Source organism: Parasteatoda tepidariorum, chromosome 8 (genome assembly GCF_043381705.1).
Source record: "Parasteatoda tepidariorum isolate YZ-2023 chromosome 8, CAS_Ptep_4.0, whole genome shotgun sequence".
Lineage (NCBI taxonomy): Eukaryota > Metazoa > Arthropoda > Arachnida > Araneae > Theridiidae > Parasteatoda > Parasteatoda tepidariorum.
Genome location: NC_092211.1, coordinates 7608550 through 7623624, shown reverse-complemented (window position 1 = coordinate 7623624; position 15075 = coordinate 7608550). Strand labels below are relative to the sequence as shown.

Genomic DNA, 15075 nt, shown 5'->3' with positions numbered 1-15075 from the left:
ATTTAAGGAAAACCCATGTGGGTTTTCCATAAATTTAACTATTTGTGATTTTAAATGTCGCTTTTTGTTTAATTTCAATTCTATTATAGAGGATCACCCGTTATTTTTTAGAATTTTTGTTAAGCTCTTAACATCTTTCCAGTTCGATTCTCAGGGATAATATTAGGAAATGGTGCGATACTAGAAAAATCATTAAATTCTTAAAATATTTCGCACAGCCCCTAGCCAAATTATTAGACGGACTGTAAGATTCTATGTAAAATCTTAATTATCACGTGATACTATACAGCTTTACTGTTTTTATGTGACTGTTTGCATTTGTTTACGTTCGTGTATCCATGGGTTAAATTAGACGATATATCATATAAATTTGACGATTGGAGACGATATATTGGATAAATACAGAATATTTATTACATCAAGCATTATATTTGTATATTATAATAATTAGATCAAATTATTAGACACACTGTAGTTTTTTAATGATATGATTTGCACGAGTTTATAGGCAATACTTTTATATTTAAACATGCATGTAATGGGTTATTATTCAGGAGATTATTTAAATACTTCTTATTTGTATTTATTTTTAACATATTGCATTACAATGTTAACCCATTGATATACGAACGTAAACAAATGCAAACCGGTTTCAGTCAAATGAAAACAATACAGCTGTATAGTATCACCTGATAATTATAATTTTACATAGAATCTTGTAGTGCTTCTAATAATAGGACTGTAAGTATAGAATGCTTCCCAAAAATCAAGATTGGAAGTTGAAGAGCAGTGTTGAGTGATTTCAGCCGAAGAAAACTCAATCCTGTGACTTGAATTCCAATTTAGAGCGATAGAGGATTGGTTAATATACTAATTTTGGACATATCTGGTCATATCTTTCGTGCTAAGTCGAAGTTTAAGGGTACGTTTAGTGTTTCCAATGTAAGCATAACCACATTGACATGAAATCTGATAAATGCCCCAAATATTAATATTTTCAATTAAATCATTAAGAGAGGTAAAATTTAATTTATTTACAGGGGAAGAGACTTAAACTCAAATTTCTTCAAAATCTTGACGAGTTGGCAAATTATTTTCAGATAATAAGGTAAAGCAATCAAATTATTAAAGCTTGAAATAGAGAGTTAGGTGGGTTGAAAGGTTAATTTTCTATAGATAGAATCCGTAACATTAGAGAAAAAAACCGCGGTCTAAAATGATAGCTTTAAAGCAGTGGTTACCAACTGGCCGGCCGCATCCGGCCCTCGAAGCCTTTTTTTGTGGCCCTCGAACTATAAAATCTAAAAGTTGTCATTTTTTGCGGACAAATTTCGTAAAAAATCTATATGGGATTAAAATACTTTTCTTTCGTTAAAAAACCTAATTTCTTCGTTTCTGTGATATTTAACGTACAAACGGAGCAAAAAAAAAAAATTTATTTTTCAGGTTTTGCATCAAAGAAAATATTTATTCAAATACAAAACAATCGTGTATGTTGCTTAAAACCCTACTTCTAATTTAAATTTGTAATTCAGTACGTTTGTTTTGTACAACTTAATAAAAATCTGACAGTAATATTTAATGTTCCTTCAAACATAAAAGAGTTCTATATAAAATTTTGATAAAGTTGCGGCCCGCCATTTGACTGGTGTTTTTAGTTGCGGCTCCCGGCCTCATGTAAGTTTGAAACCCCTGCTTTAAAGCAAAGGAATTCATTGAGAAGATAGTAATCTTCATAGTAATCTTCATTGATCCATAGTAATCTTCCATAGTATCCATAGTAATCTTCATTGAGAAAATTACTATGGATACTTACTATTATCTTTACTGATAATAGTATTTACTGATAGTATTTACTGATAATTTATCAGTTTAGGAGCGGGGTAAACAAATGTACGTAAGGCACCTATCTTTTGGTTGAGGAATGGGGTGAAAGGTTATGAGTGGGGAGTGAAAAATTATGCAACAGTGAAAATTATCGGAATTACAAGTAATAGAGCCGTGATAACTCAGGGGATAGAGCATCCGCCTTCCAACGAGGTGAATCGGGTTCGAATTCTACCAATGGCTGGTCGATACGAATCCGCATCTGGCTTGCACCGACCACAGTGCTGACGTGAAATATCCTCAGTGGTAGACTGATCACGCGTTAGCGTCCCTTTGCCGTTAGGCTCACCTTGGGAAGTTCACGTGGTCTCCCTCTCCATGTAACGCAAATGCGGATTAGTTCCATCAAAAAGTCTCCCACGAAGGTAAAATTTCTCCCAATACATTATCCAGGAGTTCCCTTGTCTCCTGGATTGGGTTAAAAATTACAAGGTTACCGGGAAGAAGAACTCCATTAGAAGTCGTAAACTCAAAATTTGGGTCGGCTGTTCAACGACGGTTATAAAATATATAATAAAGTAAGTAATAAGAACGTCTAAAAAAGTTTTATTATTTTCTTGCTCATATATGGACGATTGTTTAACGTTGATGGACAAAGCTGTCATTGATCATGTACTTCAAATCATGATATAGATCTAGTTCCTTCCTTACAATTTAAGTTTGAATAGAAAAATAACAAACTCAAACCTGGATTTAGAGAACACGAAAGAAATATCTCTACGTAGAGCTATTGCTCTACGTAGTTGGAATTTCAATTACAGATATGAGCTTTCTTCTACGCTAAAATCATTCAACGCTGCTCTTAATCTACCAAACTTGATTTTTGGGAGTCATTCCATATTTTGAAAAATTGTAGTTAATTATCTTTCTTGGATACCACCATTTCTAATATTTGGAAGTCTATTTTAATTTAATACGTTGCATCCTGTGATTCTCACCAAATGTTCTCACACTTTTTCCTTATCTGTCTTTTTTATTACCTTGTTCTAACTTGTTCTTGCTCCTAGAACCATCAAAATTTGTTTGATTGCAGAAGGTTGAATTTTGATAGGCTGTAAAAAGCGACTTTCAAGTTTTATGAAAAAGTCAGATTATTTTTGTTGTTTTTAATACTGCTTTCCTCATTTTGAGAGAGTCAGATTTTCATCATAATTCTTGGTACCGTTGTCACTTGAACTTTAATTTATGATCACTAACGTGATTATTATTTTCTTTTACTTCATTTATGAAAAAGATTCTAAAATTAGGACATTGAGGACGGTGATTATGAAACATTCTTTCAAGACCTTTTTAAATTACATTTATCGAAAAAATAGCGATAAATAGCATAGGCTTGCTACCACTGGAAGTAATCTTCAGTGAAATGAGTAAAAGTTTGAGGCCGTGATAATATACTAATTGTACAACAAAATAGTTAAAATATTGAATCAAAATTATATTCAAAATAACACGTTTGGCAGTGTCGCTGAATGTTGTTATTTTCTCCATATTTTTATGTACTTATAATCACCAATTCGCTGGTTCAAAGTTAAAACGACACTTCTGCACTCACTTCTCATTCAAATAACATGAGAAGTGAGTGCAGAAGTGTCGTTTTAACTTTGAACCAGCGAATTGTTAGTATCTATGTTTTCATACATATGTTACCTCTACATCTTGGAACCGTTAGTATGCAGCACATCATTTAAGCTAATCTGGAGATTTACTATAGGGTAAACCGTTAAGGCGCGGAACAAAGTGCACATTAACGGTGCATTAATATGAGCAATGTATAAGTTCAAAAGTTTGTATCGCTTATTTCATTAAATAGTTTTAGAAGCATAAAATTAACTGAAGTTTGTAACCATGATATCATTTTGAAAGCAATGTGTTTTATCTTTAGCTATACATCTCAAACTCAAATTCAAAATTTATAAAGCAATTTGTATAAAAATATGAATCTTGTTTAGTAAAGCAAATCTAGAATTTAACTTATAAATTCATTAAGTATTTTTTTTTGGAATATCAATATTGAGTAGTTATATAAATTAAATTGAAATTATAAGATATGCAACTTAAATTTAAAATTGAAAAGAGAGCACAAGCAGCAGCAAAAATAGTTTTAAAGGATTGCGAATCATAGCCACTTCTACAATTTCATAATAATTTTAGAGAAAAAAGAAACTTATATAGAAATGCGCGCCTAAAGCAAAAAATATCTACAAAATAAAAAAAAATATGAAATTAATTTATTTACGTGACAAAATTTCAATTTAATATTCATAAAATTGTTTTTGATGAATAAACTTAACTAAGGTCATAAACTTGATATCAATTTTGAAAAAATATGTTTCTTATATAACATATATATTAAATGAAATTCGAAATTTATAAAACTAGTATAGGGGTTTGAATTTTATTACATTAACTCGAATTTAACTCTAAGATTAATTAAATAATTTTTTTAATGAATTTGGACGTTGTTAAATTATATAATTAAAATTAATCATGAATTGTAAAATCATTCTTAAAGAAATATGCTTTATATTTAGCTATATATTTATCTAAAACTATTTGCAGAGAGTGTAAATCTTGTCTAGTTATACAAACTATAACTTGACTTAGTTTCTCATTATAGAAGTTTTAGATGAATATGATTATTAATTATTTTTTATTAATTATTTTTTATAAATTAAAATTAAAATATGAGTCATCTAATGAGACGTAACATGCAACAGTATAAGTATCGTCTGGCCATCACGAGATGAGATCTCGGAAAGGCTGCTCAGTTCGGGGCTCATCTCATGACTTACCGATAGTAGTTTCAGATTAATAAGAATCACAGCGAATTTGACAATTGCATAATTATAATATCATTTCAGAGAAATATAAAACTTGTTTTGTATTACAAAATTTAAAATTCTGTTTTTGTAGTCTATAAGTTTAGTTTAGTTTTGATAATTATGAAATCAAATGATCATCATCAAATGATTTTGATAATCATTTCATGATTATCAAAACTAAATTTTGATAATCATGAAATACTTTCCTGGTGAATACGGAAGTTCAATATGCTCAGTATACCGGCACTCTTAAGTGCCGGCACTTTTTGCATGGCACTTTTAATTCGATCAGGGTTTTTTAATAATTTATTTCATAACTATGGCGTCATTTTTTGAAGAATATGCTTCACATTCTGCTCCATATTGAATTTAATATTTATAACTTGAATTTAATATTATTTAAGTTATATTTTTCGAACAGCAAATAATATGAAAACTACTCTTAGTAATATCCGTAATGTGAACCAAGGAGTATTTCAGGATTCAATTTTAGGACCACCGTTATTACCGTTTAGAACCACCAGTTAGGACCACCGTTATATTTTTTGTCAACGATTTCTGTAACGTAAAATTAAATGCTAAAATTATAATATTTGCTGATAACACAACACTTTTTTGCATTTTATACACACTTTTACACAACATCTTAAACATTTTAAAAATCTAGATATCAAAATCAATGTTGACTTTAAAAACAAAAATCGAGATTGGTTTATTGATAATTCTTTGAATTTAAACAATAGCGACAAAAGAAATTGTATTATTTTTCATCCTACTAATAGTAATGAAATAAAATTCAATATTTTTTTAATTTTATATTTTTATTTTATAACCGTCGTTGAACAGCCGATCCAATTTTTGGGTTTACGACTTCTAATGTTCAACTCCGTATCCTTCTCATTTTGAACCAATCCAGAAGACAAGGAAACTCCTGGATCAATACCCCCAGAGGTAAGATTTGTTATGGGAACATGGAGGACTTTGTGACTCGACAGATTTAACGTGCATCAGTCATCATTTACTGCACGGGGAGAATTAAATATTTAAAAAAAAATCGAGATTGGTTTATTTTATTGATAATTCTTTGACATTAAATAGCGACAAAATTGAAATTTATCATTTTCCACCCACCTAATAGCAAAGAAATAGAACTCAATATAACTTATCACTAAACACTCAAAAAAGTAATGCTAAAACTACCAGAATATGGTCAAATTTATCGTAGTTCTGGTTCTATGGGAACAACAAAAAGTTTGATAATTTTTACCAGAGCGAAATTTTACCGAGAAAAACATTCTCAGACATAGCATTAAACAAAAGGGGGAAAAAAGCACTCTAGTTTGCTATACTAAAACTATATATTTTTTTAAGTATTAAAAATTTATTTCACTTTTTTAATTAGCTTCTTAATGTTAAAAATAACTAAGAAAGCAACTGTCTATCAAAATTTTTTCTATTTTTGTTGCTTAATTTTTTAAGCGTGTTAAGAAATCCTCAAAACAGAATGAAAATACATTTCAGGTTTTTGGAGGAGAAATAATTTCCTTCTAGCAGTAATAAACAATGAGGATGGTCCAAAACAGGTTGAAAACCATTACGTCATAGAAATATGAATGTTGATGACTTTAAATGTAAAAAAAAATCTCATGAACAAAATAATATTTAACAGCGAAAGTATTTTTAGAGACGAAAGAATCTTAAGTCAAATTTCAATTCTGTAGCTGCATTTCTGCGGAACACAGAGCTGCTCGCATGGTATTTCTTTTTTGCAAATTAAATAATTAATAATTCACATACTAATTGTTGAATGTTAAGTTTTATTATTCTTGCGTTCTCAGCACTTTTTCCACACAACTTTTTAATCACCCAAAATAGAGGCGGTGGCAGTATCAATTACGATATTTTAATGTGTATATAAAGAGAAAATATTATTGAGATTTTATTAAAAAATGTATTAATACTCCGTCACGAGACAGATAATTTAATATAATTTAATATTAATTATTTTTTTAAAAAAAAAATGTACTATTATAATGCTACTTTTATAAAATGAAATAGTTAAAGTTTAGTATTTTGAGAGAATTATACTAAATCTAAAGAATCAAAGTGATGAGAATCTCACATCTCATTGCTAATATACTCATTTATTTCAATAGGTAAAGCAAGAGTTATGGATACAGTTAAAACTGTAACCACATGGGGGTGCACATTTCCTGTCACTTGTCGATGGCATCTCTCATTAAAATCAAACAACCCATTCATTACTTTGAAGGTCCTGTAATCCCCTGCATTAATTTATTGTGATGTGTTTTTGAATGAAGACATTTATTAGAATGAAGATGTAGTTTAGGGGAGAATTCTATTCGTGATATTTATTTCAAGAGAATTAATAGTTAACTAATTATTCTCCTGGTCTCACATTTCTTGAAGTTTATACGGACCCTGGCTAAATTATTCGACGCATTCTAAGTACTTGTAAAATCTTAATTATAAGGTGATACTCTACAGCTTATTTTTTATGCGAGCATTGTTTTATGTACAGCATTGTTTTTTATGTACAGCATTGTTTTTATGTGACTGTTTGCATTTGTTTACGTTAGTGTATTAATTGGTTAACATTGTGATGCAGTGAGTTAAAAATAAATACAAATGGGAAGTATAAAAAAAAATCCTCTTTATAAAAACCCATTATATTTATCTTTAAATATAGGAGTATTGCTTATAAACTCGTGCAAAACATGCAATTATTAAAGCACTACGGTGCATCTAATACGTTGGTGTAATTATTATAATATACTAATATAATACTTGATGTAATAAATATTCTATATTTATCTAATATTTCGTCTAATTTATACTGTCGTCATATTTATATTATATATATCGTCTAATTTAACTCATTGATACACGAACGTAAACAAGTACAAACCGGTTTCAGTCGCGTAAAAACAATTAAGTTGTAGAGTATCACGTGATAATTAAGATTTTACACAGACTGTTATAGTGCGTCTAATAATTGACTATACAATTAAATGAATAATAATGATTTTGTATTGATGTGAGGAACGCAGAAAAGCAGAGAAAACCTTGAATAACTTTTTAGTTAATAATGAGATTTTCACGTACCAAGACTCAATTAAAATGACTTGTGGACCTAACCTTTTAAATAGGCTAATTAATTAATGATAATTTTAAATAGTTGCTAACAAAACATAAAACCGAACTTTCTCTGAATAAACATAAATTGTTAGAACTTTTATCAATTCCCTACCTAAAAATCTGCTAATACAACACTGGCTATAATTAATCGAAAATCTTACAATACAATTTTTTTAATTATAATTTTTTAATTTATAATTTTGTGGTTCTCAACGATGAGTATTTTTTTCAAAATACTTCAATTATGAATATATTTCGAGCAACGCTAAAAGATTTCAATTCAATAAGATTAGCTTTCATTTAAATTCAACTCATCATCAGGCTTAAAGACTTTCAAAGAGATGCAGACTTACAGACCTGCACACAGACATACAGTTAGAGACTTTTTCATGTATTCATCATTGATTCAAATTGCAGTTAACTTTGATATGATTTGTTATAATAAAATTTACAATGCAGTTTATTACTCTCCAAAATGCTCTAGACTAGAGCTTAGTATCAAAAACAGGCAAGCATCATTGTTTTAATCCATTGTTGCTTTATTAATAAACAATGCAAAAATATGTGTAAAGTTTCTAGTAATAAATCTTAAGAATTACTTAATAGTTTGTAAAATATTTTAAGCATTTTGTGCCAAATTCGCAGATAATTAAGTGTTTAGTTACATATTTCATATTATATATTTAAAATAAATTAGTTATTTAAAAAAAATTTGAATAAATTTTGATTTATAACGCTCGAATTCTTAAACGAAAAAGCAGACATGATATCAAAAATTCTTTCCGGAAAGATTAAATCATTTTACGCAAAAGCAGAATATTTTTAAGATTTCGAAAGACTAATACTCCTTTATTTAAAACTATTTCTCGTTTAATTCATTTCTCGAAAAGGGGGAGTGACCGTAAATAATCGAAATGCTGAACTGAACCGGCATTTTCTATCGATTTTCATGATTGTTTAGTCGTGATTGATGGCTGGAGTGGAAATCGTCAAAGTGCCTCATTCATTCACTAGATGGCGCCATCATCGGTTGATCGAACGTTACTTGGATCTCTCCCACTGTATCCGTTGAGGTGAATTTACGGGGGGAAGATGGAGAAAAGATGCGGATTCAGGACATTCTAACTTGATTTCTTTGGGGAATGCTAAATTTTGATGCGGCCTGCAATTTATTCACTCAAGATTTTCTACGATTAGAAGCACTTTTTTCTACAAAACTGTTAAGGCATATATATTTTAGAAATGCAATCGTATTTAAGTAGTTTTTTTTGTGGGGAGTTTTGTTTTATATAATATGACTACAAAAATAAACAATGATTTCAAAAATTTTGATTAACAATTAGTTAGTTTCGACTTCTTAATAAAAAAAAATCGCTACTTTTATTTTAAGAGTCTCTAGCGATTTGGAACATCTGGAACATTTGCTAATTTGATTAATTTGGGCTGTAATAAGAGAAACATATTTAGAAAAATTGCTTCTTTAATTTGTACATATATAGAAAAATAGCGTACTTCAGTATTATATATCAGTAAATGTCCTTGTTGAAGATAGGAAAATAATTTCTAGGAAAACACTGTTTAAATCCTTGAAAAAATTCAATAAAATAGACTGCAATACCTTTACTTTATGGTTTCTGTAGCGAATTAAGATAATTTTATAACTTCCTTGAAAATACATTTTTTTAAATATAAAATGTAAATGATGAGTAACTAATATATAGTATTTTCTTAAATTAATAACCTTATTTGAAATAAAGCTTAAATATATATATATATTTTTTTTTAAGTTAAGAATGATATTACAAAATAAAATTCAAATTGTCTAGTTATAACAAATTTTACCCTAATTTTTTTTAAGGAAGAAATAACATTAATTACTTCTTATTTTTAGTAGACTTGAAAAGTTAAAGCAAGACAACTAGTTTATATTTTAAAAAAATCTAAAAAACAAAATTAATTACTTTTAGTGCATCGTAACTTTTTTATTTTGATGAATAGTATAACAATTTTATCTAAATTGAAGTATATACAGGGGTCTGTCCAGACATTTTGTGAAAGGTCCTGTTTTTGTAAAATTTTGAAAAAACTATTCATATATTGTGAATGTAAAATAAGCGTTAAGTCACATTCTTTCAACCAGTGTCCTGCTTTTGTGAATTAGTGCAAATAGGGTCCTGTTATTGCAAAAATTGCTAAAAACCTTCTCAAGCTTTTAAATTTTAAATAGATACAAGATTCTGCTCAACAATTGCTGCTACTACATTAGAGATGCAACATACAAATATTTGGTATTTAGCCTATACTGCTCAACACAGAATATTCATTTCGGACGAATAAAGGAAACAAAATCACTCACATTTTTAATTTCAATTGACTTAATTTAAATAACACAACTTTCATTCAACATTCGACAACTATGTATCAATTTTAATGTTTTACGCATTAAGTAAACTTAAACAATTCTTAAATTTATAATATTTTATTTAAAAAATTACCAGAAACATAACATTCTATTAATTAATTTTATGAATAAATATAAATTGATCAATTATTTATTTACAAAAAAAAATATGATTTAATAAAGAATGCGCACACGATGTTTGTAAAAGTACAAATATTTTCTTAGAATATTACATTTGGATTTTAAACTTAGGGAAACTTAGTTTGTCTCGAACCGTCTTTCTTCCACACCCCCCGGAAGGATTTATTCGATTAACAAAACAATAATGAAGATAAACAAATCTGTGATGGGTCCGATTAAAAGATAAATTATTTTGTGAAGGGTCCGTTTTTGTAAAAAGATATTTTCTGAAGGGTCCGTTAACGAACCCAAATTTCTTCTAAACAGACCCCTGATATATAAATAGTTTTTAAACCTTATTATGGTTAAAATATGATAATCTTAATCAAATCAAATGCAAAAAAACGTGCCTTTTGCTTGATTTTTACTAATTGATATTTTTGTTATAATTTATTGATTTTGATGTGTACTAAAATTATATATATTTTTTTATGATATTTGAAAACGTTAAAATCAAGAATGAAGACTTGTAAATGTTCTTTTTTTCGTTATTTATTTGCTATTTGAATGCATACAAAAACTCTTATCAATGTTATACATTTCAATTTCTTATTATTGTTATAAACTCTATAAAAAATGTATCAATGAATACATATCTTACACATGTCTTCATAAATAATCATATGATGTAATCTTTGAACTTTTTCGCACTTTTAAAATGATTTTAATACGGACATTTTGACGCATCTCAAAGTAAATAAAAAATATTTCAAAACTTTATATAACATTTATATTCTTATACTTTTTCACTGGTATACACAGTAAATAAACTTTTTAAAAATATTTTGTGGTAAATCAAATTAATTGTAATGTAATTTAATTTCTGTTTATTAATTTTGAAATGGTTTAGATACCAATTTAAATATGTATCACAATTTAAATATGTATTTAAATATTTATATCACAATATATTGCATATTAAGGTAATATCATAATATAACTTCATAATAAAGAATACAGTTTATGTTTTTAAGCTTTTAATTTGGAATAAAATTCAAAACAAAAACGTAGAAAGAAGTATGTATGATAAATAAAATGTTACAGGTAAATCCTAACCAGAAATTAAAGAGACATTTTACTAGTAAGCAAACACTTTTATTAATTTTATGCTGATTACAAGCAAAGAAATCTAAATTTTCTAATGGAAAAAATTAATCATACCATATTATTTTCTAGTCAATACGTATTACCTATATAATATGGGGAAGCGATTTAATTTTTATGTTATTTAAAGAAATATCAATACTAGGGTTAGGTAATCAATGAATTTGAATTACTCTCTGTAAAAAGGAATTGCTTTTTGAATGTTTAAATATTTCTCTTATTTGAATTATAATCAACCCCTTTGAATAAGTTTCAGTTGATTGGAATATCAACCGAAATTCCTTCATTAAAAAAATCAAAATAAAAAATAATATTTTTAAAAACCACGTTTTTGTAGTGGAGAATAATAATTAAAAAGTAAAAATTTGAAAAACGAAAAACGTGGGCGCATGAAATACATGCAGTAACGTTATATTAGTGTTTGTATGCGTACTCATGAGAATATGTGTATGTATATCTGTAATTGTAATTGTATCTGAATGTGGATGTGTATGTGGAATATGTTTGTGTATATGCATGTGGATGTGTATGTGTATGAGTAAGAATTTATGTATATGTACTGTTATGTATTTCATGCTCCCCACGTTTTTCGTTTTTCAAATTTTTATTTTTTAATTATTATTCTCCTCTACAAAAACGTGGTTTTTAAAAACATTATTTTTTATTTTGATTTTTTTTTGTACTCACTTATAAAATCTGAATTTTTTTCACGCACTGTACACAAAACTTTTCAACTGACATGTGACACTAATTTGAAATAATCGAATTGACAACAAAAGACAATCGTGAAAATGTTAATTTTTCTTTAATTTTATTTTACTTTGTATGTCTTTTTCCTCTTCATTTTCATGCATTGTCATCCAATTCTGAACTATGTGCCAAATTTGAAGTCTGTAGCTAGTCGGGAAGTTAGTTTAAAATCGATTACAAAATTCCACCCGAACAGACACATACACGAAGGCAAGTTAATATAAACGTGGTAAAATTGTCGAAGATCAAAAATCATCAAAAATCTTTTAATCATTTTTTAAAAATAAAGTTTTTATTTCTTATGGTGATCAGATAGTTTTTGAAATCGCAAACATGATTAAAAACTCGAAAATATAAATGCTTTTGTATTTAGGTAAAAGAACCATAAATTTTTTTAAAGAGGTTACATTTTATGAAAGTTTGGGCAATATCGAATTGTATTAATAGAAGAATTACGCTGTAATTTTGCAAACGGAAATGTGATCCGTTTCCCAAAATGAGTTTAAACAAAAATACGATTGGATTTTGTACAAATAATAGTTTTGAAATTTATTTTAATTTATTTTCTACGTTTTGACTTATACCGCTCTCAATCCTACAATCATTTTTCGTTTTCTTATCATTTATTATATTCTCTTATTTAAGTTTGTTCTTACCACCCTATTCGTAAAACAACTTTTCTTCTTTATAGCAAATTATTTGCTTTGCGTTCTTTTCTGTCATTCCTTGTTTCGAAACTACAGTATATGTCTATTATATTATATCTATTATATTATATCTATTATATTATATCTATTATATTATATCTATTATATTATATCTATTATAATATGTCTGATTCTGTGTTGTTAAATGTGTTCAGTTTAAGTTTTTGTTAGCTTTACTCATGTGTAGGAGCTGCTGAACGCTGTTTAGCTTTATTCATTTAAAAGTGTATGAGTGAAAATTACAATTCCTCCAAATTATGATTCCTCCAAGCTGTTTGCAATGCCGTAATGATTTTTAAAAAAATAAATAATTAGTTTTTTTTTGAATAATTGTAATAGAAAGGTAGAGACGTTTAAATTAAAATAAAGTTCATGAATTTAATTTTGGTTTAATTAAAAAAAAGAGGATTTTCTTATAAATAAGTTTCATAAGAGAATTAAAAAAAAAACTAACATGTTATAACATACTTTTAATTTATAACTGTTTCAACACTGCAGACTTTTACAGAAAAAATATGTAATTTAATTGTAGTATGACATTCTTTTTAAAAAAAGTTTTTAAAAATTTAGGAGCACTTAAAAACGCTTAAAAGTAATCTTTTAAGCATTTTCCTTTTAATAGTCCTAAGTATAAAAGTGAACAACTTAAAAAAAGTAATAGATATTTGTAAGCTTGCGTTTAAATTAAAGTATAAATCTTCTGCCAAATACATTTTCCTACATTAATAAACAATAAATTTCAACAATGATTTTATATTTATTTAATTCAATTTTACAAAATTAAATATTTTGGTATTTTAAAATAAACATACATTAAAATAAAATGTTTTGCTAATATGATAATCTAGGCAGATGCAAGAACTTCAAAACTCAATCAAAAGAACATATGAATAAGATTAGTTTTTAAAATATGCAATTTTCTCAAATGTTTGCTCGGAAAAGATATTTGAAAGATTAATGCCATGCGAAATATAAAATTTCTGGGAAAGAATCGCCTCCAATATTTTTATCGTTAAAAATTATATGGTTAGCCTTATACGTTAATTTATAATCAGTCATGCAGGGAAACTGAAGAATAAAGCGATTAAACAAATTATACGAATTGGTAAATTTGAAAAGTTTAGAAATTCAAAATATTTGCATAAATTTTGCGAATATGCAACATAATTAACCACGTCTTTTAATAAAAATAAATGTTTTTTTTTTCAAAATCTTATCTTAACTAACTTAAATAACTTAATTTCACGTTCCTCAAAAAAGAAAATTAAAAAGTTTATTAATTCTAAATATTTGCGCAAATTTTCAGAACATGCGACAATATATTGACTACAACTTTTAATAAAAATAAATGTTTTTTTTAAAATAAGTAATAATTAAATAACTTAATTTCACATGGTCCACTTCCTCAAAGAACAAAATTGTTAAATAAAGCCATCTTTTAATTAAAAAGTAATAATTTCAGCATATTTTATATTTTCAAGTAAGAGAGAGTGAGAAATTTAAATATTAACCTGCATATTAATTGCACAATAATTTCAAAGAATAATTCGTTCATTAAATAACTTTCACAACAACAAATAATTTTCACCATTCAGTCCCTGGCCATGTTATTAGACGCACGATTCTATGTAAAATCTTAATTATCAGGTGATACTCTACAGCTTTATTGTTTTGAAGCGACTGAAACCGGTTTGTATTTGTTTATGTTTGTGTATCAATTGGTTAAAATTTTAATGCAATACGTTAAAAAAATAATATATTAATGCAACTAGGAAGTATATAAAATATATCCTAAATAAAAACCCATTACATGTGTGTTTAAATATAAAAGTATTTGCACATAAACTCGTGCAATACATGTCATTATTAAAACACTACAAATGCCTCTAATAATTTGATTTAATTATTATAATATACTAATATAGTACCTGATATAATAAATATTCTATATTTATATAATATATCGTCTAATTTATTCACTTGTCAAATTTATATTATTAGTGGGCTGCGCCCCCTGCTCGCTAACGCTCGCAAACCCCCGAAAATTGCTACGCAATCTTATATG

At 27.3% G+C, this 15075-nt stretch overlaps 2 protein-coding genes across 3 annotated transcripts in view; one reads left to right on the top strand and one right to left on the bottom strand.

The window, feature by feature from the left end:
- Positions 1-15075, top strand: part of LOC107454882 (5-methylcytosine rRNA methyltransferase l(2)10685) — a 199268-nt gene that overhangs the window by 7269 nt on the left and 176924 nt on the right. The gene's annotated exons all lie outside the window — the stretch shown is intronic.
- The window catches only part of LOC107454881 (calcium-permeable channel component Mid1), a 159393-nt gene that overhangs the window by 21611 nt on the left and 122707 nt on the right, over positions 1-15075 (bottom strand). The window lies entirely within an intron of this gene.